Genomic DNA, 27,238 nt, shown 5'->3' with positions numbered 1-27,238 from the left:
CACTAGTTACTCCTCTTAGCTCAGAGGATGCATTTTTAGAACATAATGAGAAAAAAAATGAGTTAATTGTTTTTCGAAACTAAATTTAAAAAATGATCACGTAAGATTATTTGAAGACAAAACTTTTCGTAATCTGTAAAATTTCAAAAAACATTTTTGCTATATTCTAAAATGAAATAAAAATACCTTTGAGATAAGAAAAGAAATACATGTATTTGAAGAGCATCCACACACCTAGGGTCAGCATTGGACAAATGAGTTCTTTTTTATAATCTATCTAAACTGTTTATATTTCCTGTGGCTTTCGAATTTTTAACTTTAGTTTCTAAATTAATAGTAGAATTAGTGATCTGGTACCAGCCAAGTTACAGGAGACATTGGCCCCTCCCTACACTGAACCAAGACTACAGGACGCAGAGCACTGTATTTAGGAAGATTAACACCACCCGTAGTGTTCACTGCTCAGAAATAATAACTGTTCACGTCTTCTCCCGTTTTCCTCCAAGGTTTTGATGTACAGGTATGTGCAGCCGTTTGGCTTCTCCTGTGGGCGTGGCGAGCAAAGTAATGGTACATGTGATTGAGAGAGGAAAGCGGGAAATTTGTTCAATGGCAGCCACATGGTTGTGATATAAAATGGCTCCTGCCGTTACAAGCGTTGGTGCAACACAGTATGACATCTCTGAAAACATTTGATGTAAACTCGTGACTATTAACTTGGAACACTGCATGTCCTATCGTGGGACTTCGTCCTCTCGGATTCTCCAACAGATGTAGGTACTTGCAGGAGTCCTCCCTAAGACTGGGTCCATCCGTGTGGACAGTGCGGTGGGAGGGGCTCAGAAGATTCTGCCCCTTCTGGAAGGTCCAGATGTGAGTAACCATTGCAAGGGAAAGACAGGTTTTCTCCAACAGCACAGCAGCTGGTAAGCATTCACACTTCTCTAACTCGGGCGTACTCAGCAGTTCTCTAAACTCGACTTGAGCTGGGTCTTTCCTCTGGTCTGTTGTCGTTGCCCTATCTGGGAGAAACAGACATCGTTCTTGTCTCCCCAGGAACACAGCATCTTTGAAACATAATTTGGAAGACTGAATATTTTATCTAGTATACGTGTAACTTGACGATCATCTTTTAATCTTTATCATATAAAAAGTGTGAGGAGCCATTTTGTCCACTTCTGTGAAAACCTGCCTGCCAGACAGGGTCAAGGCAAGTCAGGTCTGCTGGCAGTGTCCTGGCCTGCTGATGTTTGGAACGATAAGAGGAAATGCATTTGAAGCTAAGAGAAATAAACTTGAGGTTGCAGTACTCACTGGACAGCTGTCCCAGATCCATCTCTGTGTCTTCCTTCTGTCTCTCTCCCACCTCAGAGAACAGCAGGCCCATCACAGGAAAGATAAAAAAGATACCTCTTGTACCCTGTTGCAGTAAATATTAAAAAATAAAATAGCTTTATCTCTTTATCATCCGAGCGGTCTCACTTCGAGGGCCGGCTTCTAGAATGAAGACTTGAGCACCTCTGTCACTGGGTCCTGAGCTGCCACCTGGGTCTCACTCCGTTAGCACAATTCCCTTCCCAGGCGGTTTTACTCAGCCTGTTTACCACCTCCATCCCAGGGTGCTTCTTTACCCCAAACCCCAACCCAAACACAGCTCTACAGCCTGATAGCTTTTTATTCAAGTCTATATATCAAATTCTCAATCCACAAACCCTCTACACAACAAGATTACACCAAATAGACAAAGATACAAACTGCCCTTCTATATGAGATACTAGACCTATAAAATCCTTAATGTTCATAGCTACTTAATGCCAATTAATATCACCTGGGTCTAGCTGGTCCTTGGGAACCTCCATGGTGCCACAAACTCTCCTCGTTCTCTGATCTCTGAGACCTCTGCCTCCTCTCCACCTCCCTCGCCCCACCCAGCAACTGGCTCTCCTTTATTTTACTAATTTAAAATGAGAAGGTTCAGATGAAGTCACCTCTTGAGAATTTGACTGGGCAGCCTTTCTGGGTGAAGTGGAATTAACATTAAAATACAAACAGCTTCAGGACAATCTACAGTACCCCATTCGTAAACTACAGTAAATTACTGAAAAATTTAAAGTGGTTGTTTTTATTTTCAGAGACATCTGCTCTTATCTCCACATAAGCCTTTGGTTACTTTATGTAGTATGTGATGTTTATGATTTATCTTTAGCTTAAAAAATCCTCTTAAGTGAGCCAGGGATGGTGGCCACATGGTCATCAAGGTAGGGAAAAGAGGTGTTTCTTCCAAAGGGGAAGCGAGAAAGCTGTGCTGTTTCGTTTCTCATGGCTTTCCTTTGTGTTTTCCTTTTTCTTCTATGTATTTTAGGTTATCATACACAGGAGTGGGTTTCATTGTGGCATCTGCATTCATAGGTGTCATTAAATTCTATTCTCAGTCACTGCTCTCCCTGCTTTCCTTGCCAATAAGTATGACACCTGGTACTAGTTACTGGTCAGTAAATGGTTACTGACTAGTTTTTATCTGTCTTGCTACCTGGATTGTTTCAAAGGTTTGAAGTGGAGGGCCTATCAGTGTCCCCCAGTTGATTAGACCTTATATTGCTGCAGGGCACCTCAGAGAGGCTGACCATGCATTTGGTGGCAGAGCATTACATAGTGGATCTAACGCTCAAACAAAACTTCCTGTTGATATACCGGACTTTCCTTTCCAGCAGGATGGGCCAGATGTCATTGGAGTGGTTCAGTGGCCGAGCCGCAGGGAATAAGCCTGGAAATTCACCCTATTTTAGCCTCTACACGTGAAATACTAGAAAATAAACTCTGTGACACCAGTTATCTCCATATTTAACAAAGCAGCGAAGACAAGGGATGCACATATTGTAAGAGATGGTCAGGAATCTGTAAGGTTTCTGCACTCAGTCTCCTGGGAGTGTGTGGTTCTCCTGGGAGTGTGTGGTTCTCCTGGGAGTGTGTGGTTCTCCTGGAAGTGTGTGGTTCTCCTGGGAGTGTGTGGTTCTCCTGGGAGTGTGTGGTTCTCCAGGGAGTGTGTGGTTCTCCTGGGAGTGTGTGGTTATCCTGGGAGTGTGGTTAGACATAATGGAATGTCTGTGTACTGCTCCTGTGCTGCTGAAGGCCTTGGGGCCCTGTTCTGTCTGATCATCCAGCAGGTTTTGAGCTCTGTCAAGGCCGTTCTAGATGGTTAGCTTCACATAGAAGTGTTGGCTCCTCCCCTTCACAGTCCTTCCCCACACAGGGCTTTCTAGATTATGAATATTTGTTTTATCACATGTTTGTTTTTATTTAGACTTTATGTGCGTGTGTTTAAAATAAAACAATGTATATTAAATATTTCCACTGATGTAAAGATCCAGGACAAAGCAGTATCAATCGGCATTTAAAATATCTATGTATGTTTTGAAAAGGTCACTTTTTTTGTTGTATGTGTGCATGCTTGTGTGTGTACAAGCATGAGTATCAGGAAGCCAGAGGTCAACATTGGTTATCTTCCTCTATCACTCTGCACCTTGTTTTCAAAGATAGAGTCTGTCGCTAAGTCTGGCGTTCAGTAATGTGGGCTAGAGTGGCTAGCCAGTGAGCCCCTACGTCCTCCTGTCTCCTGGCACTTTCTTAGTGCTGCAGTTACAGGCATCAGTATAAGTTTATGAAATTCTGAGGGAAAACCTAGGAGGACTGAGAGCATCTTAAGTACACTATAAGCCAAGTGCCCACCTAAATTACTGGGTTTAACAAAGCAGTAACCTAGTAAGTTAGTAAAATCTCGTAATGATATACTTGTTTTTTTCCCCTTTAAATGTTACCTGTATTACAGAAGCTAAGGTGCTAGAGATGGAAAGATTGGCAAGGGGGAGGCATGACGTGTTGTGTAAAGGGGGTGCACATATGATGTGCACAGAGAAAGAAGCAAGTCATGAACACAACACAATTTACATTGGGATGCCAAGTAAATCAAGAAAACCCAATAAACCCAGAGGAAGAAAAGGTTAGTCAACAGACCTTAAAATCAGCTGACTTGTTTCAGTGACTGGAGAAAGCTAGACAAAAGGGTTCACTCAAAAGGGACATTTCTTAGTCATATTAGCATAAAACAGGCAAAATTTTAGTCCAGGAATAACCTTGTATCTGTGGGTATTGAGGTATGTGAGGTACTAAGAAGGGTGGGTTCTAGTTTATTACATGAGAGGTTGGAAAATGCTGTGAGAAACTCTCTTCAAGGGTGCGCCTCAAGGGTACTGGTGCTCACAGCCTGTCATGGCTGCCCTGGTCAGACACACCTTTGTTTTACCCACAGGAAGCATATATGTCACATCTCATATATCTGACAAAGACATTTATGTAATTAAAAAATAAAACCCCAGTAGCATAAATACTTTATCCCATGCAAAACATTAATATTTCAGGTCTTTATGTGCCCAAATGTGCATGCTTAAACAGATCTTTGGGTTTTGTCCCGGGCTCTCCTGTGTGCGAAGGAGAATTTACACTAAAGTTGTCTTCTTTGTGATACCCATTTATATCCCAATTTTAGTAGAATTTGCTCTCTCTGTTGTGTTTGAAGTGTTTATGGAATTAGACCTATAGACATTTGCATACAATCTGGTTATTCTTTTGTCGTATACTTGCTTTATTGTATATATGCTTTCTTCTGGAAACACTTGATCTTTCGATCAAGAAAGTTGCATATGCTGTCAAGCACTATCCACAAGTGAGGCATGCTGGTGCACACTTGTAACCCCAGGTTGATATGCAGGAGCAGGAGACTAGGCCCACAGCCCTTCTGAGTTGTGTTGAAAGACGCTGCACAAACACACAAGTGGCCACAGAACCTATCTTCTATAAGTAGAACGGAGTCTGTAGTCACCAGTGACACTCCTATGTTTATGGACTGTAGACCTTGAGCAGAGAATTAGAAGTGAGTCACTGCATTTGCACACCTGTCCTTCCAAGCCTGCAGTGTGTCCATGCACACAGCATGCTCTGGCACTGAGCAATGGGGTCTGTGTAGGGTCTCCTCACACTTGGACTCCACGGCGGTGTGTCCAACTAAACTCCAGTGAATTCTTCCCCATGTGCTTCATCTTAGGTTCCTTCTCATTCCTTGCTTCAGTCAGACACAGGAGCACATTTTCTTTACTCTGCTTTTATACAGGAAAATTTGCTCATTAAAAAGATGGGTTTTTAGAGAACCCCCCCATATGTTTTAGAGATAGTACACTAGGCTGCCCGAATATGTTTCACCACAGTGACCCCTAACACTTTCCCGCCATTTTCCACATTTTTACATTACTTGCAAATGTAAATTAAAATGGCTTATTTCATGATCTGTAATGACTCAGAGCCTTTACCTTGGGAGTAATTTATTTTTTAAATCTGCTCTTTTCTGGATATATGATGATAGCATCATGGGACTGAGGCAGACCAAGAACATCCCAGCTACCTGCCTGTCAGTGAAGGCTGCAGTCACACCACAGGATTTACTGTTCCAGGTGAGCACCAGACCCTTCCTGCCTTCTCATGAACCGCTCTCCTTCACATGTAGCAGTGACATGTTATGCGTGTTTGGTGGTGGGACATGGATGGTTATCATTCACCAAGATTCAGAATGAACCTCAAACTCCAAACATTGGGAACCAGTTCGTGTTGTATTTTGAAAACCATTTTGGTGTGGTTGGACCTTTGAGAAAATAAAGAATAATATACCATACACTTATTACTAAGTTATATCAAGTAAATAAAATGGTAAGCTAAAATGGGCTTTTCCTTATAATAAAGATTGACTGTAGATGAAAGATTTCTGATGCTCTCATGACATTGTGTGTTTGTGTGTTTTTATGTGCTCATGTGTATGTTTTTATATTTGTCTATTAACTATGTAATTATCTCTCAGGGAGGTTGTGGTTTTGGAGAGCATGTCATATAGCTCTGTCAGGATGGGGAATGTCACCACCCTTTGAGGGGTAGTGAGGTGTGTTACTTTAATCAGTCCTATTGCTGTCTGTCTATTAACATTGTCTCTGCTTCTCTGTGGCTATTCCTTCCCCTACACTTGCCAGAGCAGGTATTAAGAGATTTCAAGGCTCACCAGCAGAGCAGATACATTATGACCAGTAAGGAGACCACAGCAAAGGAAATGGTCATCCAGGACATTAGAGAGTTTGCTGTTACTGCCACCCAGAGCAGTGTTCCCTCTGTGGAGTCTCGGTCACACCAGAGGGAGCTATCAAACAATGACAACTCCCAGATCAGCTTTCCAAGCTTGCTGACAGAATACAACAGAGCAGAAGGCACAGTCTCCTCACCAGAGTTCTTCTTTCTCCAAGCCTGCATCCAAGTTGAGGAGACAGCCCACATGCTGTCATGATTGCTTTGTTTTTACAGTGGTGATACTTGAACCCAAGGCCTTGCCAACCAAGCCCTCTCAGGGACATTAGTCACATGAATAACTTGGTTTTTTTTTCTTCTAGTTTTTTTTTTTTTTTTTTTTTGAAATATGTCATTGTTCTTGAGTTTTACATGGTATGAGTCTAAACCATTACTTTTAAGTCTGTATTTTCTACCTGGGATGGTAACTCCTTGGCTCTCTGTTCCCAGCCCTAACACTAATAAATGCTTTCCTAGGGGTCAGAAGTTGGGCATCTTCTGAATTTGCAAATCTTCACTGAGCTTCAGCTTTGTGATTCCCATTCATTAGTGAAAAGAGTCTGGGTATCACACTAACCGTAGTGGAGGTAATTGTCCTGTACCTATCAAGGAATGGGGCATTTATTTTCTGTCCTATCTTGCTAAGTATGTAAAAGACCAGTCAGTAGGATTCTGTGTCTTCGTTCCTACAGTTTGCTTTGGAGAAGGCATCTACCCATCAAGAGGGAGTGCTACAGAGTAAACGTTGGGGTCCTATTTTCAGCGAGTTCTATACTTATAAGGTTCCCAATACTGTCCATATTGATCAGCCATTAGGTCATGGTTTAGATCCATTCCATGTAAAACTCAAGAAAAATGGCATATTCCAAAGTAAACTAGAAGGAAAAAAAATACCCAAGTTATTCATGTGACTAATTTCCCTAAGAGTGTTTGGTTGGCAAAGCCTCAGGTTCAAATCTCACCACTGTACAAACAAAGGTATAGCAACAACACAGGGGTTGTCATTTCGACTTGGATGCAGGCTTGGAAAGAAGGAACTCTGGTGAGCCTGCTTACTAGTCTGACAAATTGGGGTGACACCTTCCACTTCCCTAGATGAATTTTATGAAAATCTAGATATCGTTGGGACAGGAGAGATGACTTAGCAGTTAAGAGCACTTATTGGTCTTGCAGAGGACCTGGATTCTGTTTCTAGCACCCACATGATGGATGGCAATCATCCAGTTCCAGGAGATCCTGTGCCTCCTTCTGACTTATGAGAGCACAGGGCACACATGAGGTGTACATACATGCATGCAGGCAAGACACTCATGTGTAAAACAATCAAAAACCTAAAAGTCTGCTTTAAGATCAAATAGAGGAAAATAAATTGCTTTGTTGGTGTTAAAAATGATTGTTAATCATTTTATTTATCTGGAGTCACCATACTCATGGCTAGTGTCATTTTTGTGATGGACTACTTATCTAATTTTAAAAATTCAACTACTTGTTATAAGCCACACACTGCTCTGTGTGTGTGTGAGGCTTTTGCAAAAGAAATTGGCATTTCAAACTCTGAAGTTTAAACCTTATTATTAGGCACAAAGACATTTATTAATCAAAATAGGACCCATTACAGTCAAATTATATCTACCAGTGAGAAATAGGTTTTGTTATTGCAGAGAATAAGAGAGTACAACAATTCAAAATAATGATACTTTTGACTTTCAGTAGGCTCCTGAGCCACATATTTAGTGTGCTTTTTTTTTTAAAGCCTTTCCAATTTGATTCAAATGTCTTATGACCATGGAGTGGTCCACTCTGGGTTCCCTGGCGATGTCTTGTATAGTCATAAGGTCAGCCTTGATCACTGCTCACAGTTGGTCATTGGCAGCTCCTGATGTCTAGCTACTGTGCTCTTCACCTTCCTGGTGCCTGTTTCCCTTGTGAGATGTAGTGAAAGACCATCACACTGTATGTTTGTTAGCAAATCCTGAACAAAGTAGCTGTTAAAAGATTGTATTTTAACATAATTTGTGTTTTAGGATGACAACCTAAGACATGCACAACTTTCTGCTCCGTGACTGATAAGGTGCATGGCTCTTACAGATTAAAAAAAAAAGAGAGTAAGATTCTCTCAGAGGTGGACCAACCTAAGGCAGGGCATGAATGCTAGGATTCATGTACCAATGGTGGGTAAGGTCCACACTTCCTGAGAGGACACCTAAAATAGGCACAGTCTGAACTGAGATAGCTTTGGCTTGTATAGATAAAAAAAGGAGGTTATGTGGAGAGCACATCCAAAGTTAACCTTTTTAACTTCTTGCTTGTGATTAATCATGAGTGAGTCTGCCGACATCTGTTGTTTTTAATTAAGACATGCATTGTTATACCCTGCCAAGTTCTTCCACTTACACGTATGACCTGAGAGACTGTCCTAGGCTGAAGGAAAAGGTCATAGTCAGACATAGATTCTGTGTACCAGCATTTGTAGTCATTGTTAATCTTCCTAAAATTGGCCTTACTCTGTGTTGCTTGCTTTTAAAAGACACTGAGAAAATATACTTGCTCGATGATATGGTAATAACTCTTGTATCTTGTTTATGCCTTTCCCATACACATCCTCATTCCCCCAGTCATGGTTTTTGTGTTAACCAGCAGGCTCTGGCAGAGAGAATAAATAGCTGCCAAAGTTTTGTATTATTTAAGGCTTTTTATAAATATGAGGTTGTGTGTGCTTTTATCTGAGAACTAAATCAACTAGGCAGGGCAGAAATCCCACATCGAGATTAAATAATTTCTACAACACTCTGGCACCTCAGCGTTGGTTATAAGTTCAGTGTTTATAAGATCCTCTATCTAAGAAGTCAAAATAGAACAAGCATGAATAAAAAAGAAGCTACTAAATTAAATCAGTCTATACTTTTGATGACTTCAAGTTGCTAGACCAATGGCATACTATTTTGGGAGAGAGATTCTATATTTATGTTAACAGAAAAAAGAAAAGTCTTAAGACTCCTTCCTAAATAATAAGGATCAGATTAGATAGAAGACCCTCTAAAGATATCGACTACAGAAAAAAAAAATCAAAAAGTTTAAAAAGACAGATAACATGATTTACTGATCTCTCTATATAGGAACAGCCCTAAAATTGGCTGAGACATAAAAATGTCACTAGCCAAAACATCAACTATACAAAACCTACAAATCTGATTGACTACAAAATCCTAAAATTTATCATGCCATCCTTTCACATGACATAAATGAAGACTTACTACAACTTGGTTATTGATCAAATTAACTCATTAAAAAATTCATTGTCTTTCACAAAAGATAAAAATGAATTCTTAACTATTCTATACACCTTACACATCCCATATAAATATGTCTATAAAACTAATTTTGGTTATAAGGTTTAGATATTATAAAATAAAACACCAAAAATACAAAAATCTTGTCTTTTCTGACATTCATCCCCAGAAAATACTACAATGACCTGCTGTTCCAGCTCCCTGCCTGATCTTATGTTAACTAATGCTTGCTTGCTTCAAAAACAACTTCAAAAATGACTACTAATCCTGCATGTCCTTGGTTTATCCAGGTTGCCTGCCTCTTCCAGTCTATACTTCAATTAAGTCCTAAACTTCTTCAACACATAAAAACTACACAATAAATAATACCAACTAGGTTTATTTCGACTTAACCATCTTTTCAGTTTCACTTTAGGTTAAAATTTCTTTGCCCTAATTCAACAAAAAACAAATATAAAAGACCATATTTCCAGTCTCTTAATTTGATGTAGGTGGTTTTGGTCATTTTATAAATTATAAATACATTGTCATTCAAAAGGTAATTTACAAGTAATTATAATTTTACACAAAAAGTAAATAAAAATTAGATTTCTATGTTTTCTTTTCTTTTCTTTATCTTTCTTAAATAAAGGGAAGCAGGTTAAAAAGATATAGTGTTATTATAAGAAATTTCATAGATAGGGAGGTATTATTAAATTTACTCTTAGCTGTAATCTTACATAGGTAGAAATCTTTATATTTTTATGCAAAATTTACATTATATATTTTCTTAAATTTGTAGAGAATTTATATATGGATACAGATTTAAGATTTTCATTGATATAAATGCTTGCATATTGATATTGTCATAGTTAGGGTTTTACTGCTGTGAAGAGACACAATGCAAGCCTTATAAAAGGCAACATTTAATTGGGGCTGGATTACAGGTTCAGAAGTTCAGTCCATCATCATTAAGGCAGGAGCATGGCTGTTTCCAGGCAGACATGGTACAAAAGGAGGCATCTTTATCTGAAGGCTTCTACTGGAAGACTAACTTCCAGGCGGTTATGATAGGGTCTTAAAGCCCACACTTACAGTGACACACCTACTCCAAAAAGGCAACACCTCTGAATAGTGCCACACCCTTGGCACATGCAAACAATGACATTCTATTCCTTGGCCTCCCATAGGCTTGTTTAAACATATGAGTCTATGGGGGGGCGCATACCTAAACATAGCATAATACAATATACATTTAGTCTCACTTCCAAAGTCCCCAAAGTTTAAAGTGTCTTCTGAGACTCATTCAGTCACTTAATTGTAATTCTCAAAGCAAGGCAGGAAACCAGCTGTGCAAACTCCAAACTCTGCATCTCCATGTCTGATGTCAAAGCAGTTTTCAGATCTCTAACTCCTTTTCATCTTTGTTGATTGCAGCAAACTTCTTTCTCCTGGGCTGGTACCACTCCCTGTTAGCAGCTTTCCTCAGCAGATAGCCCAGGGCTCTGGCATCTCAAACATCTTGGGCGTCACTTCTCCAGCTCTGCCCTCTGCAGCACTCTAAGCTCAGGGTGACCCACTCCACTGCCACTGCTGTTCTTGGTGATCATGCCTTGGTACTGGCATCTCAATACACTGTGGTCTTCCACTGTAACTAGGCTCACCAATAGCCTCTCATAGGCTCTCTTCATGGTGCCAAACCCCAAATCCTTTGCACCTCCAGTTCTGGGCACTCAACTACAACTGAGGCTGCACCTTCACCAATGGGCTTCCATGGCCTCTCACAGTGCCAAGTCTCAGCTGTTCTTCATGACACCTTCATGCCTTCAAAACCAGTACCACCTGGGTGATTCTTACACATTACCAAGTACAGCTGCAGCACGAGGTACAACCTTGGCTCTCTCTGGAACACAGCTTCTTTGTGCTCTCAGAAAACACTTTCACCTCAGTGATACTGGTCTCTTCTTAATCTCCACTACTGATTTCTTAGCTCCATCTAACCAGGACCAGTTGTCCCCAAAATCCCTTCTATTCTGGACCCTAAAGCCGGAGAGCTACATGACCAAAACTGCCAAATTCTGCTGTTAGCAGGACCTGGAATGTGCTCCCCTTGTTCTATTATCACCAGCCTCTGTTTTCCAGCTCCTTCGCTGCCTAAGCTTGGCTGTTCTGGTTCTGGCTTTGTAGATTAACCTTGAACTGAGAGATCTGCATGGCTCTGTCTCCTTAATGCTGGGATAAAGGTGTGTACCATCATGCCTGAATTTAAGCTTGTCTTCACCTAGAACCCGCTTGTCCCAAGCTGGCCTTGAACTCAGAGATATGTTTGGCTTTGTTTCCTGGGATTAAAGGCTTTGCTACTGTGCCTGGACCTAAACTTAGCTGGGTGGGTTCTTGCTCCAAGGTCACCAGTCCGTTAATTCAACTTAATATCCTTAAACACAGGATTTAACCCTGTTTCACTTCCTGGTGTTCCTTTAATACTCAAACCGTATATTTTATATTTTTGCTTTCTAAGCCTTATTCAAAATGCTCTTCATGAGACTTTGTTGTAAGAACCCAAGGAGTCTTAGCTCAGGACCGTGACCCACAATTAGACAATAGACCGCTGTAATAACAAGAGGTTTTTATTCCATGTATATGAGGTTGCTCATCCTCGCAGGAGAGTCAATCCCAAACTTAAAAAGCACACATCTTTTATACTTTTTGGTGAGGTGAGTAAACTACTATTTTATCATTGGTCAGCAGTACAGTTTTTAGAAAAAGGAGAGGAAGGGGGAGGAAAGGGGGAGAAATTTTGGCAGTAATGTTGCTGACAATTTTCATTCTTGGAATTCAGTACAGGGAGGGGTAGGGGAGCTGTTCCTAAAGCAGTCATTTTTGTTTTGTCTTAACTCAGCTTAGTCAGTATAGCTTGACCTGTCCACTAAAACTTTGTTTTTACATTTTCAGAATCTTGTTTATGTATTTCAAAACTTTGAGGGGTTTTGTCCTTGTTTTGTTTCTTAGAATTGGGTGATTAGAGCATGAGCTAATTATGACATGCATCAGGACCCTATCTGGGGCTTTCTAGTGGCTATCAGTCAGTATATTCTGTGTTTTTTTTTTTGTTTTTGTTTTTGTTTTGTTTTGTTTTGTTTTGTTTTTGAGAATTACTCTGGGCCATTGTTTTTATTTGTCAGGCCCAGGCAGGATCTCATAGCCTTTGGATGACTGGAAAGTCTCTGAGTCTGACTTCAGCCATTTCTGTGTCTTTAGAGTCTCACATTCTAGTACATTCTGTCTTTGTCTACTTTCTCAAAAATGGCAGTTTTTAACCAGAGAACAAAGTCTATGATGGGCATTTCTGAGACTTCCTTTGTCAATGCAATTAATCTGAGTCTCTCCACCTTAGTCTCAGGCAGACTCCTCAAAGAAGGGCAAAGGTAGCCACGTTTTTTAACCAAAACACCACAAAAATATCCTCTAGGCCACATATTGAAATGACCCACTGAACCTGTATTCAGAGGTTCAGTCCATCATCATCAAGGCAGACGCATGGCAGTGTCCAGGCAGACGTGGTACAGGAGGAGGCAAGAGTTCTGCTTCTTCATCTGAAGGCTTCTACTGGAAGACTGGCTTCCAAGCAGCTGGGATAGGGTCGTGAATTCCATACCTACAGTGACACACCTACTCCAACAAGGCCACACTTTCTAAATAGTGCCACGCCCTTGGTCAAGCACATTCAAACCATGACAGATATGAAATTTAAAATTAACTTTGTTGCACTTAGACAGACATTGTGCCTCTGCAACTTATTTAAGAACACAAGTCTTAGACCTAGTCCTTTCTAATAGCTGTTATTACAAATGGGTTAGAGTAATTAAGTAATACAAATAAAGAATCAAATAGTCAAACTCATGGTCCTATTAGATTCTAATTTAGCTAATAACAAAATGCTCTCAAGGTTATTCAAATAAATAGCTAAAAATAATCAGTATTTAACAATTCAATTATGTGATAGATAGTTTCCAAAAGCATCAGAGATCCACAAAACATGACATTTAATGCTATTTCATTATTGAAAGATCTTTCTAAGAGAAGACATATCTGCTCTTATCAGTACCTCACTCCACTTCGAGGAAGGTAATGAACACCGATACCTCCATGTTTAGTTGCTTCAGTTGTGACAAAGGAGCCAGTAGGAAAGAAAAGCCCCAACTTTATTTGCAGACAAAATGTTATCCAGAAAGGACAAACACATATAGGAAAGTTGAATGCCAAGCTTTGCCAAGACAGGGTAAGCAAATCCTTCATAATTCCTACTTCACAAAATGTCAGATATTCTGGGTCAGAAGGCTGAAGACAGCTGCCCCAGCCAGTTGTTTAAATTTTGAAAGCTACTGTCATGCATTCTCAAATATATCTCTCTTCTTACGTCTCTGGTGGGGCTAAAGACTAGTGATAATCTCACAACTAAAGTTAAGCTGTTTAACATTAAAGAGGGTGTTCTGGATTTAAAAAGATGGTTTTCAGATGGTAATAGAAGTTAAAAGTCAAACATAATTGAGGTACAAAATTATAGTCATTAAGTTAAGATAGATAATAAAACATTACCTAAATTGCCAAATGTAATAGTCTAGATGTTATAAATATATATGATGCCTTATACTTTACATAATTGTTATAATTATATTCAATTTATATCTGAGAGGAAATAACCTTTTTTGGACTAAAAAGGGAATTGTTGAGGTTTGGTCTTTTGCTGTCTATTGTAATGCTAAATGCAGGCCCCCAGGACCTGGTTGTCCAAGAGACAAGAGAGTCCACACCTGTACCTTGGCCCCAAGTTATTTCTGGTTGGTTTATAAAGATGCCAACAGGCAATAGTTGGGCAGAAGAGACATAGGTAGGGTACAGGTTTTATAGACATGGGGATCAGAGAGGGTCCATGTAGAGGAAGAAAGACAGGGGGAGGAAGGAGAAGCCACTAAGGGTTAAGAGTAAAGAAAACATGGCCCTGTGGGCTGGCCAGTGGGGGTTAAGAGCAGTCCAGATAAAACATAGTAAATAATAAGTCAGGGTTCTCAATTTAAAAAAGTAGATTCTAACAACATGGAGGTAGACAGCTGCACAGCTTTTGTATTATTTAAGACTTAATGATAAATATAAAGGTTATATATGGGTTTTATCCTAGAACTAATTCATCCAAGGTGGGGCAGAAACCCCAAGTTGAGATTAAATAATTTCTACAAAAATCATGTATGCTTTTTTAAACGTTTGTGGACAGTTGATACTATATATGCTGTGTTGTATAGGTGGAATCGAGAGGGCAACTTGTGGTTCTTCAGGGATCAAGCCCCACTGTCTGTATGTCTGTATTTCCTTTATTCCTGTGTTGAGAAGTGTGTAGGGAAGAGTTCGGGATTAATGTGGATAGCACGCACGGGTCATGCAGCTCAGACATATGCTGGTGCTCGGTCAGCTTTGGAGGACTTTCCATAGGACCTCGCAGAGGCTGCTGGGCTTATCTACCTGAGTTTACGAGAGCTCTCCTCCTCCACGCCCATCCTCACTGGCACTTCTTTTCTTGATGGTGGTCATTCTGACTGGGGTGAGATCAAATCCCAGCGTAGTTTCGATCTGCATTTCCTTTATGACTGTACTGGAGGTTTTCATGTATCTATTGGCCATTTGCATTTCGGAGAACGGTCTGTTTAAATCACTTGTCTCTTTTCTTTTATTGGATTTTTGTAGTATTTAGTTTCTTGGGTTCTTTATGTGTACTAAATATTAATCCCCATCGAATAACCAGATTGTAAAACGGTCTTCCGTTCTATAGGAAGAGCATCTTATTTAATTGTTAGGTCATCTGTCATGGCAGCATAAGGGGTGACACAGGGGACTGCACTCTTACTGACTTGAGCTTTCACAAATACAGAGGCTGGCCTCATTCACGTACATCATTTGAACAAATTTTGCCATGTGATCAGTAAACAACAGAAGTTCAGGCAAAATATATTTGTCTGAAGTAATTTTTTCTTTTCTCCCTTCCTTCCTTCCATTTTTTTTTTTTTTTTTTTTTTTACAACACAAGTCAATCTTTATTGAAAACTGCAGTATCAATTACATAACAGTACTGGTTACAATAAACATGCTTTTAAGGATGTTTTAAATCTGAGCTCATCTATTCATCAGATTGCATAAAAAATTTAAACAGTATTGAATTTACATCTAATGAACTGGCTCGGGAGGGACAGTGTGCCTGTTCCTTTGTATTGACGCATAAGCTCTGTGAAGAGGCAAGAGATGCCTTTACCACTGGAAGACAGTGCTGACTTCAGCATTTAAAAAATACCAACGACAGTGTAAAACAGTATTAAAAAGTAAAAGTTAAAAAAAAGAAGAACCCTGCTTGTTCAGTCACAGCCTATCGGGCTCCTTGGGGCCTGCAGCTGCCACAATAACCCTTCGAGGAGCCAGTCCCCCAGTCTGATCTCACTGGTCTATTAAACTGCCCAGTCTGCACCAGACCCACACACCGCCCTCCCCTGGGAACTGCTCATTGGATCCTCCCATCTCACATACAGATACTGCAGTCCCTGGACAGAAAAGATGCTGCTTCCCCTGCAGTAATTCTAGTCAGATTTATTCCATGGGCTTTCTGTCACATGAACAGGGAGGGCTAGGCAAGAGAAGAATCCTTCAAGACATGGGAAGTTGATGTCACTGTTCCTCCTGAGACCACACCATCACTCCATCAAACACCGACTGGGCAGGAATAAGAAACTCGGGAACTACAAAGACCTGGGAGATGTGCTAGACATGAGAGTAAGCTCGGCCATACCTGCCCTCCACAGCCCTCAGAAAGTGCCAGAAGAAAGGACCAGCAGCCACCACTGCACCCTGGAAGGCCCTATTGTGCCACTGGGCCATGCCAGGTATACCACAAGTACAGATGTCAGCTGCTGAGAGAAGGTGGCCCCCTAGTCAGTAATACTATCCTCCAGAGAGCTGAGGAAATCTGAAGCAACCCAAATGTTTAAGGTTGATGCTTGCCAACCTCCCCCAACCACAGCCCACTCAAAGGCCTAAGTCAGAAACCAGTGAGCTCCAGCCTCCCCGAGAATGACTTTCCTCGTTTTACCATAAAACATCCAGTCTGCTCCTTCGGCCTTCTGTCACATTGGAACAACAGAACCGGATGCAGTAAGATACCAGGTGCATGGCTGAGGAAAGGTAGGACACTCAACAACCTACCCAGAATTAAGGACTTCCCCACTTGCTACCCACAATAGCCACTGGTAGGCCAACAGCCACTCAACAGTTCTTCCAATGAAGGCCACAACTCAGAGACAACAGTTCCACAGAGGCTGCTTCCATGCCTGTAGCCTAACTGGCCGAATTCTGGTGGTGGACTGACGTCTTGAGAGTCAAGGAGCTCACGGGTTCCAATACTTCATAACTTTAAACTGCAAACAGCAGCAGCTTCCTAGCCTTGGGGGAAAATAAAGTATATTGATGGTCGGGAATGTCACACACATAAAAAAAGCACACTTTCTTGGGATGTTCCTCAATGTTTTGGGATAACTGTGCAGCCATGTAATGGAATACTGATCCAGTTCTGTTCCTTAATTTTACTGGCTGGAACTGAATGTTTTTACAGTCACCACCTGTGACAGTTTGCTACTATCCATGTACCCAGATTTTCACCTGGTAAGATCTTTCACCAGCAGATTTAATTTTTTACCTTATTTTGTGGGTCTAGGAATTAAACTGAGGCACATGCCAGGCCTGAATGTGGATAACTACTTGATGATCAATAAGTGTAAAACTTAGGAGACAGAGGATACAACTAAAACACTGTTGCTTCTGAATTTCTGCAGAAGGAAACAACTAGAACCAAAGTTGAATTTGGCAACTTGTTACCATTCCCAAGTTGACAGGAAGCAACGTGTCCCACCTGCGCTCTCAAATTCTGATCAGTGAGTTTTATCTGTGGGGAAAACAAAAATCTTCCCTTGGCATATTTTCCCTTTTCAGTTTTTGTGTTTGTATTATAGCAATCAAAGTGTGTGACACATTTCCCTGTCACCTGTATTCTCAGTGCACACACATTCCTGCCTCCCCTGCCTCGAGCTTCTCTCTCTTCCTCTGTGCTGAACTTTGCTAAGGAGGACTGTTGTTGCAATGTGCAACAGGTGGCGCCCAACACGTTAGGCAAGAATCCACTAAAATGTTTATGGTTATCAGCCTTAGAGTTAGGTAAAAAGTTTTTGTTTTCTAGGCAAGAGGGGACCAGCGCCATGTTTGGTCACGTGATGTCTCAAGCGTGGGAACCTTAAACAAAAGAAACACAGACAGCCTCTGATGACAGGCTGTGTGTGTCCTGCAGTGAAAAGACAGGCAGCCATGTACACACACACACACACACACACACACACAGAGAGAGAGAGAGAGAGAGATTAGTAGCTGTTAGATTCTTTGACAAAATTGTTTTCAAAAATTAAAAAGCTTATTTGTTTGTTTTAAGATGGTATAAAGAATTAATGTACAAGTCAAGTTCGTTTAAGAGAATATAGAACTCACCTGAATCACATAGGAATTTTTACTCGTGGTTCAAAACTAAAGTCCTGGTTTTACAGTATTGTTTAGAGACTGTATTAATAGGTGTTTTGATTGTTTTAAAGATGGTATACAGAGTTAATGATCAAGTCATGTTAGATTTTTTGTTGTTGTTGTTAGAAAAAGAGATTACAGAGTTTACCCGAATCACGTAGGAATTTTCACCCGATGTTTGGACCAAGAAAGAAGTCTGTGCACCAGAAGAGTGAATACAAAAGTATGTTAGAGAAGTCATTAATAAATAAAGGTCTGACGCTCCAGACTGAGAGAAGGACAGATAGCAACACTTTAGGCTAAGGTTCTAGTTTTACAAAGGGCTTACTTATTAATTTGTAAGTGATAGTAGGTTAGTTTGTTTTGCGAATTACCCCATTAAGGTCACATGGCTTATCAGAATAATAAACCCTAGTGAGGGTTTATTATTTCAAATTTAATTTTAAGTTAATTATTTTTATTATTTCAAAATGGGTATGATGTTGAGTTTTGTGTTTATTTCTCTGGGGAAAAATACAAGATACAAGATATTCTAGTTGCCAACTAAGAAACATGCTATTTTGGGAGAAAGGTTTTGTCTTTGTGTTCTTAAAAAGTGTGATTCAGCTCTGCGTGCCTTCCAGAGTTATATGGGTTAGATTTGACAGAGGAAGTATTGAGATTTCCTCACGACCAGATATCTCTTTTTCCTTTCATGCTGTGACTGACTTGGATCAAGAAATGCAGGTTCGCATCCCGAGGCTCACTAGCCCAAGACCTGGTAAGCTCCCTCCCTGCATTGGTCAGAGTAAGCATCCCTGGTCCCCGGTCCCGGGGAAGTGTTCCTGAGCTACCCCTGAGGACAGATGTTTTTACTGACACTCATTCTAGGAATTTGTCCTTGGGACACCCCACCTCCTTCTTTTACTAAAGTCAGACCAAGCCTGGATCTCATTCTGAATCCATGGAGCACTGCCTCGAGTTTAGCCCCCATGGGAGTTGTCCCTACCCTCACCCTTTGACATTTGTCCCTATTCCCTGGGATGCTTTGGTTTAATTTACAGTAAACAGAAGCCAATAAACTGCACTCCCTTGCTAGTGACCTGTTACCTAGTTTGCTGTGTGATGAGCGGGTCTGGCCCCGCCCCTAGCCACTGCCTGGGACTCTTTGCTAGACCTAGCTGTTCCCATCCCACGTGTTCTCTGTCACAGACTCTGTCCGCTGGGAGCCGGTGGGCAGGCATCTGGTCCTGCAGGAGGTGCAGCCTTGGTTGTTTGGGCCCGAGGCAGGAATCTGGAGCTAACTGCCTGGAGCCAATAGAGCCTGCCGGAGCCGTGGGCGGGCTGAGTGGGCCGAGTGAGGATTGTGGCGGTTGAATTTCTCTCCCAGTAAGCAGTGTGATCACACACACGTGGTCCCCGGCTGCACAGGTACTCCCCCGCCCACCGAGGGACCGGGTGGTGCGCCCCCTGGTCTGAACCGCTTGTCCAGGACTTGCCCTAGCCTTGCCCTGCTGCCACAGAACCACACCCCTCCCCGTATGTGAGTGCCTCCAGTGCCCCAACTGCACTTTCTCACATGTGTGCAGTAGTGCCTGCCTCAAACATGTTATATTTCCCTTTACTATTTTCAATCTTTTTCTGCCTGCTAGATTAAAGTTTTATTTATTCTGAGCCAGATTTCTGACTGCATTGACAGCTAAGGTAACTGCAGTTTAACAATTAAAAAAAAAGAAACAGATTTCTATTTTCTAACAAGTAGTTCAGATATAGGCTCTTTACAGATATGACTGGTTACTTTTTTACGTAAACTCGGGTTCCATTAATGCTTCATGTATCCTTTTGCTAAACTTCCTTTTCCACTACATATAATTTTTGCTCCTTCTGCTCCACAAAAGCTCATCTTAAAAATGTTTATGTTGTTAACTCATGTTGTTATCTCTTTTATAAACTTTTAAGCTACAGGAAGCCCACTCAGATCTACCTCCAATGAACCAAATAAGACTCCACCCAGACAAGTACATCTGCCTAAAGCTCACTACCTATTCTAAAGGGTGGGATTCCTCTAGATTTCAAACGTGGGTTTCAAATGTACATCTCAGTATTTTTCTTTCTTTTCATGACTATAGCTCCCGTCACATGGGCCACTGAGATAGATCAGCCACACGCCACACGGTTTCACTTTTCCTGACACCAGATCCTGGCTAAGGCTCCCGCACAAACACCAGCAGATTCATAGGGGTTACCACTCCAGTTGGCAGAGAGAATCCCCGATTTCCCAAACAAGGTCTGGCCAGCCTTTGCGGGCAAAGAGGGTTAATTCTCTATAGCCACAGGTTTGAGACAGACAGTGAACATTGGGAAGACCCTTCTTCAGAGCTCTCGCAGTTGGGCTTTTGAAGCCGGTGTCCTGATAGAGTGCAGCTCATCCTCTTCTTCGGGGCTCTAGCAGCTGGTCTTCTTGTTCCGCCACTTCAGGCCTTTCACAGCCTGTCCTTATGCTCAAAGTCCAGGCCTGGCAAAGAGCACCCAGGAATCTGAGTGACAACTACAGATCCTTGTACTTAGGTGAAACCTTTTCTACCAAGTTTTATCCACTGGGGTGCTGGTTTGAGATTACTCAGTAGCCTCCTTTGTTCCTTCCCAGTGGGCAACTCAATGTCTCAAAGCTTGTCACCGGGCTCCCCACTGGGATGTCTCCTGGAAAATTTCAAATCTCTAAAGCTGACACCTCTGCTAAAGACATCTAAATTGATACACCTCAGATACAATGTTTGGACTCAGTATCCATTAGATAAAGACTCAAAATGGCACACTAGACTCATTAATTTTATGAGACCTTCACTCATACTGCCAACAATCTGGTAAATGGAAAGAGGTTCCCTATGTACACGCATTTATCTACCTCCACTCTAACCCTTCTCTGTGTTCTTGTAACTCCACCCACCTCCTTTTAGCAATGAGGCAATGAGGCAGATGACACCACAACTCTCAATCCAGTCAGTGAGCCATCCTCTCTCCGCCGAAAAATTCAGACCTCCGCCTCAGCTTCTACTCATGCTACTCTAAGCTTTTCAAAACCCTCCCCTCCACGGCCAGACTCACGTGCGGATGTGAACATGCCACCCGGCCTCCAGCACCGCTGCCGATGCCCCTTCCCTCCCTATCTCATCCTCTTCTGCACTGCAGTCTTATAGTCTGATGTTCCATGCTTTACGTATGATTCTCACTAATAATTTACTTCCTGAGGAAAGCCGGCGAGTTTGGGAGCAGGAAAAAAAATCCATGGAGATAAGATCCATCAAACAGATAGAGACTAATTTAGACCCTGAAAACCCAGAGGTAAACAACTTCTAATGACCTATTTCTTTTCCCAGAGCTACCCCGACATAAGAGACTAGCTTGAAAGCTAGAGAGGATCCCTAACTCCACAGGCAGAAATATTGGTGCTGGCCTTTAAAGTGTACCATGGGAAAGGTAAAAAGGCTCACAAATACCATATGCTGGCAAAGGCTGTCCGACCAGTCCCAGCCACAGCTACACCACCCGGCCCCTGCTACAGATGTGGTCAATAGTTCATTGGGCAAAAGCTTGCTCCAGCCCTCACAAGCCAAGAGGCCGTGTCCTAAGTATAATCCAGAGGAACATTGGGCTGTCGATTGCCCTGTGTCACACAGGACAGAGGGACATCACACCCAAATAACCCTCCAGCCTTCTAGGCTTGGCTATGGACAACTGAAGAGGCCCAGGCTCCCTTGACCTGACCACTGCCATCACGAACAGGGAGCCACGGGTAGCTCTCATGGTATGTGAGCAGCCCATCTCCTTCCCCTTGGACACTGGGTCCACTTACTCGGTCCTGACAGAGTTTTGGGGATCTACTTCTCCCTCCCATTTTCCTATTAGATAACTTTACCTTCCTCACCAGACCCCACCACTTATTTACATTTTTAGGGGTGTACCTTACCTCTTAGGCATTTTTTTTTTTTTGGTAGTGCCAACATGTCCTGTCCCCTTATTGAGAAAGAGATCTTCTAGCTAAGTTGGGAGCCTGTATTTCCTTTGCTTCCCCCCTATTTACCTGAACCCAAGCTCGCCAGCAACCTCTCTGCTCCTTCTTCTAGCCCGTCAACCTACTAACACAAACATGTTTCCTTTACCAGCTTCTCAGTACACCCCCGAGTCTATTGCTAAACATCATTCTTTTGTTGTCATCCAATTACTAGACCCTACCAGGACCCTTTTAAGGTGATTATCGAGACACCTATGGCTCTTTTTCCACATACAAGATCCATAGAATCCCAAGTGAGAGACAAAAGTTGTTGGTAAGCTCTACTGTAAAAACCAACCCGGGTCTCCAGTAAGTACTATCAACATTCAGCTGCCCTGACTCTGACGTTGCCATGACTCCACACCTTTCCTCCTTCCCTCTTCATGGCATGGCAAACTGTTCTAAGGCATCAGGACACATTCTGTAGTAATTTGCCCTAAACCTTATCAATCTTCTGTCTACTTCAATGATAGACACAGAAAATTTCTAACCAAACTATTAATTAGTTCCTGTTACAGGACTACCAGCCACTGTCTATAGAGGAGCCTGATGTGAACATTTGCCAAGTGGACCCCATGGTGAAAGCCAGGTGCACCTCGTACGACGTCCTAAGACAGCAGGAAGTAGCCAATGAGACTCTCGCAGCTCCTATTCCCCTTTCACCATAGGCCTCCCCCTCCCCCTTTTCTCCTCTTTACTATAAGAAAAGGGGAGGAATGGCAGCACTAGGACTGCTCCTGAAATTTTTTTCTTTCTTCAAAACCAAATGTATTTAATATCTACCTATAATGTATACATATGTGTGTTCCAGCATCTGTCAAGTCCAGGCGCTTATTACATCTAGAACAGCTCCAGAGAAGCAACCTACAGATGCTTCAGCCTTCTCTCACAGACACAGCTGCTTCTACTGGACCTGTTCCTTCTGACCTATCCTCAGATGGTTCCACAGACACTGGACAACAAAGAAACAGCCAAGTCTAAGACTGGACAAACATCTTTACTCCCACTTTCCTGGACTCTCTAGAAATGTTGCCCAAACAAGTATGAAGAAGTCAAGAGATCACAACGACCCTATTCCTGGTCCACCATCACCTCTAATTTTTCTTTTTTTAATTAAACCAAAACAGGGGAATATTAGGATTCTGTAAACCCCACCCCTCAGTTACCTGGCAATAGCCAGGTATGCTCCGCCACAGTGACCTGACACTATAAAAGGGGCTGCTTGCCCCCTCCTCTCTCTCTTGCTCTTTCTCTCTTACAGCCTTGCTCTCCTACCCCTCCTCTTCCCCTTCCCTTCCCCACTCTCTCTCCACGTGTTTATGGCCAGCCTCTACTCCTCTATTTCTTTCCTCTCTTTCTCTCTGCCTCTACTATCTTCTTAATGTTCCCATGACCTGAATAAACTCTATTCCGTACTATACTATTGTGTGGCTGGTCCCTCAGGGGGAAGGGATTCCCAACATAGGCCCCTCAGAGGCATCTCCCTTGCCCCCAGGTTTTGCCGCACCTCCATGGGCCATATGCCCCCCACTCTCTTCATTTTTCTCCTAACATTGGTGCCAAAACCTGAGACGCCATACTTTTCTTTCAGGTAGACCACCTGAAAAACTAAATTCAAAAAGATCAAACAAAATATTTTCAATACTAAAATGTTTTCTGTTGATTTATATATATATATTACAGAATGTGCAGCTATGGGGAAGCTTGTCATCAGAATGCTGAACTGACCTGATTCTAGACATCAGAGACTGCAACCGTCAGTGTGGCTTTCCCTCTTGAGGCCTGGCCAGCTTTCTCATTCCCTTCCCCCCTTCTAAATTTTCACCACCCATATATTCAGCTTGAAGAAGCTATGAAGAGTTGTCGCCCAATTCCCTGGACTTTGGGGGGGTGAAAGTGGTTATTGTAAGGCTGTTTTTAATGAAGAATTTAGAAATGGTCATAATTATACATGGAGGAATTAGCCAGATTTGATTATACAGCCATAATCTTCTTTTGGTAACTAAGCTAAAGTCATATCTTCACTGGGAGGAATCTTTCTAATTGATTTAAAATTAAAGTTATAATCTTTACAGTGCTATAAAATTGATTTAATACAGATTTAAGGTTTTTAGTTGATTAAACAATACTAGTTAAGGGCTGGAAAACAAACTCATAGTTCTGAGTCAATAAAAGGGTGTTTTTGAGATATTTCAATTAAAGATGGCCAAGAGTAGTCAAGGCTTAACAGTTCAGAGATGCTTTGTGTAGATAGATAATCTTCAAAGGTGTCAGAAGTTGACAGAATATGACATTTATAGACTTTTTAAAAATTAAAGATCATTTACTAAGATCTGTCTCCTCCTGACAGCACCTCTTCTTGAATTCTAAGAAGAAATTGAGCATCAATAGGTTGCTCCAGTTGTGGTGAGACAGCCACTAGGCAAGAATAGCCTCATTCATCTACAGACAATACTGCCCAGAAAGGGACACATTTATGTGGAATAGTTGACTGATAATATTTTCCAAGCCAGAATTATCAGCCCTTCAAAATTCCTCATTACAAAGGTCTGTCAGATATGATCCTGGGCCAGAAGGCTGAAGACTGATGCTCCAACATTTTGAGGGGTGAAGGACTGTCCAAGTGATCAGCAGTTTCTATAAATTGGCTAGTTTTGGAAGCTATGTTTTGTGCTTCTCATTGTCAGGTAATATTAGTTCTTCTGGGGTTTCCGATATGGTTGAAGACTGGTAGTCTCATAACCAACCCAGCTGTGTGGAATTAGTCTTTTAGGATACATGGCAGAGTGCTTCATTTAATGGACAGAATGTAGGACTGGGTGTTAAGTGTATCTTATATTCCATAAACTGTAGAGTGGTAATAGTTGTACACAGCTTACATTTAAAGGTAAAGGTTTTTCTGTTTTGTTTTTTTAAGTAAAAAAAAAGAGTGATGTGTAGATTTATGTTAAGGTGTTACATGATTGGACAGGAAGAGGTAGGCAGAGAAAAACGGAAGAGAGAGAGAAAAAAGGAGAAATCAAGATGAAGCTGGAGAGAGCAGACCTGGATCCTGGTGGCCATAACTGGCAATAGGTAGAATGGAATATTTTAAAGGATTCTATAGTTCTTTTATCTTATGTAGAAGGGCAGTTTGTATCTTTGTCCATTTTATGTAATCTTATTGTGTAGAGGGTTTGTGAGTTGAGAATCTATTGTATAAACCCGTTTAAAAGTAACCAGGCTTTGAAGTGATGTTTGCAATGGACGGTGGAGGAGAGAAGAAGCTGGGGCAGTAATTTCACCTGAGACAGATCCAGAAGGTCAGGAGGAGTGAACCGCCTGGGAAAGGGGGCATCCTGCGGACCGAGTGGCAGAGTCTGGGTGCTCAGCTCTGTATTAAGAGGTGCCCATGGAGTAAGATCACGGCAGGGGAGGGGTGATAAAGAGATAAGACAGATTCATTTGAATAATTACTGCAGAAGACTCATTTTTCTTTTTCTCTAGAAATATTCATTAGCTATATTTAAGGTGAGGTAGGTGTTCCTGAATATAAAGCTGTGTCCCATTTCTCAAAGAGAATGTCTCTCAAAATATCTTCTAGGTTTATTTGAATTTATGACCCTTACAATGTGGATAAAATATCACCTGTCATCCTAAGATATTAAGTTTAATGTATCTAAAGTTGCATTATGAAAAAATTCTAACTTAAAGATATTAAGAAGTTTTCTTCCCCCAATATATTTTGTGAAGTTATTTTGTCCTAAACAATTCCAGCATGCTTTCCCTTCATAAAATTCCTGCATCCTCTCTCCCCACAGTCTGTGAATAAATGCCCTGCCATTTCTGTTGTTCTTTCTGCTTCTGTGATTGTACTTATTCTAATAGAGCTGCTGTGTGGACTGTGAGGCAAAGAGAAGAACTTTTATAGTATGACCACTGCACCATCACTTATACTGATGAGGAAATAGTTATGTGGCCACATTTAAAAAAAAAAAACTGTTGTGTGGATGTCAAATTTAAACACCCCCTAAAGATGAGGTACAGTTCAAAATTCTTCAGCTGATTGTTTTGAAACATTGTCTGTTAACAAAGGAATCCTCAGAATATTTATTGCTGAGGAGGAAAGAAAAATGATTTCTGGTTGCTAAGAAGAATCAAGAAAAGAAGGGGCTGGAGAGATGGCTCAGTGGTTATGAGCACTGACTGCTCTTCCAGAGGTCCTGAGTTCAAATCCCAGCAACCACATGGTGGCTCACAACCATCTGTAATGGGATCTGATGCCCTCTGCTGGTGTGTCTGAAAACAGCTACAGTGTACTTATAATAAACAAACAAACAAACAAACAAACAAATCTTCTTAAAAAGGAACCCAGAAAAGAAAGCTTGAATTGTAGTCAGTCTCTCAAATTTCATGCACAGGTCATAGATTAAGGTGTTTAACAAATTCATGTTAAACAAATCATGAATTTTCAGAAAAGCAAATGCCATTTTGGTTTTCAGGACTTTAAAAAAAATGTTACCCTGTATCAGTCTTCTGATTTTATTTAATTTACTCTTTTCCAAGGTGAAACCTACAGACCTAGAGGAATGTGTAACTGGCTCTCCATGTGAGACTACTGGGAAATGCCTAACAAACATGAGCTGTTACTCCTCTTCATGCACAGGAAGAGAAGAATGGGGAATTTTACCCTGCACAGATGTCTTCCAAGGAGGCTCCTGGTCCTTCTTGTTTCTGTTTTGCTTTAATCTTCACAGTAGAGCCAAGGGTGAGGTGCTCAATAATTTTAATGTCAACCGTTTTCAGTTGAACTTCCATGTTTGCAATAGTAGCTTGTTCAGCTGTTATACCTCTACAGAGAAAAAACCTGGTGGGTGTGTGCTGCAGACACCTAGTTCCCTAACGTGTGCCTCTTCCCTAAACCTCAACCAGCTTGAAATGCCTTTTACCTGACACCCTGCCTTGACTTTGCACCACAAAAGGAAGGCAGGTACTTGAAGCCCCTCCATGCCACTTCTCCACACTTCCCGTACCTATTCCCACCCCCCCCACCTAGCCAGGAAGTCCCCAGGCTACAACACGTCACGACCCTCCAGCAGTCCGGAATGTGGGCATAGCCTGATAAAGCCCAGCTGCTTGGCCTGCAGCCACAGCCAGCCTGCTAAAGAGCAAGCTGCGGTAGCACACCCCTGCTACACAGACTCAT

This window comes from Micromys minutus (assembly GCF_963924665.1).
Source record: "Micromys minutus genome assembly, chromosome: 10".
NCBI classification, from domain to species: Eukaryota; Metazoa; Chordata; class Mammalia; order Rodentia; family Muridae; genus Micromys; species Micromys minutus.
The sequence above is the reverse complement of the archived record's forward strand: the minus strand, read 5'-3'. Positions refer to the sequence as shown.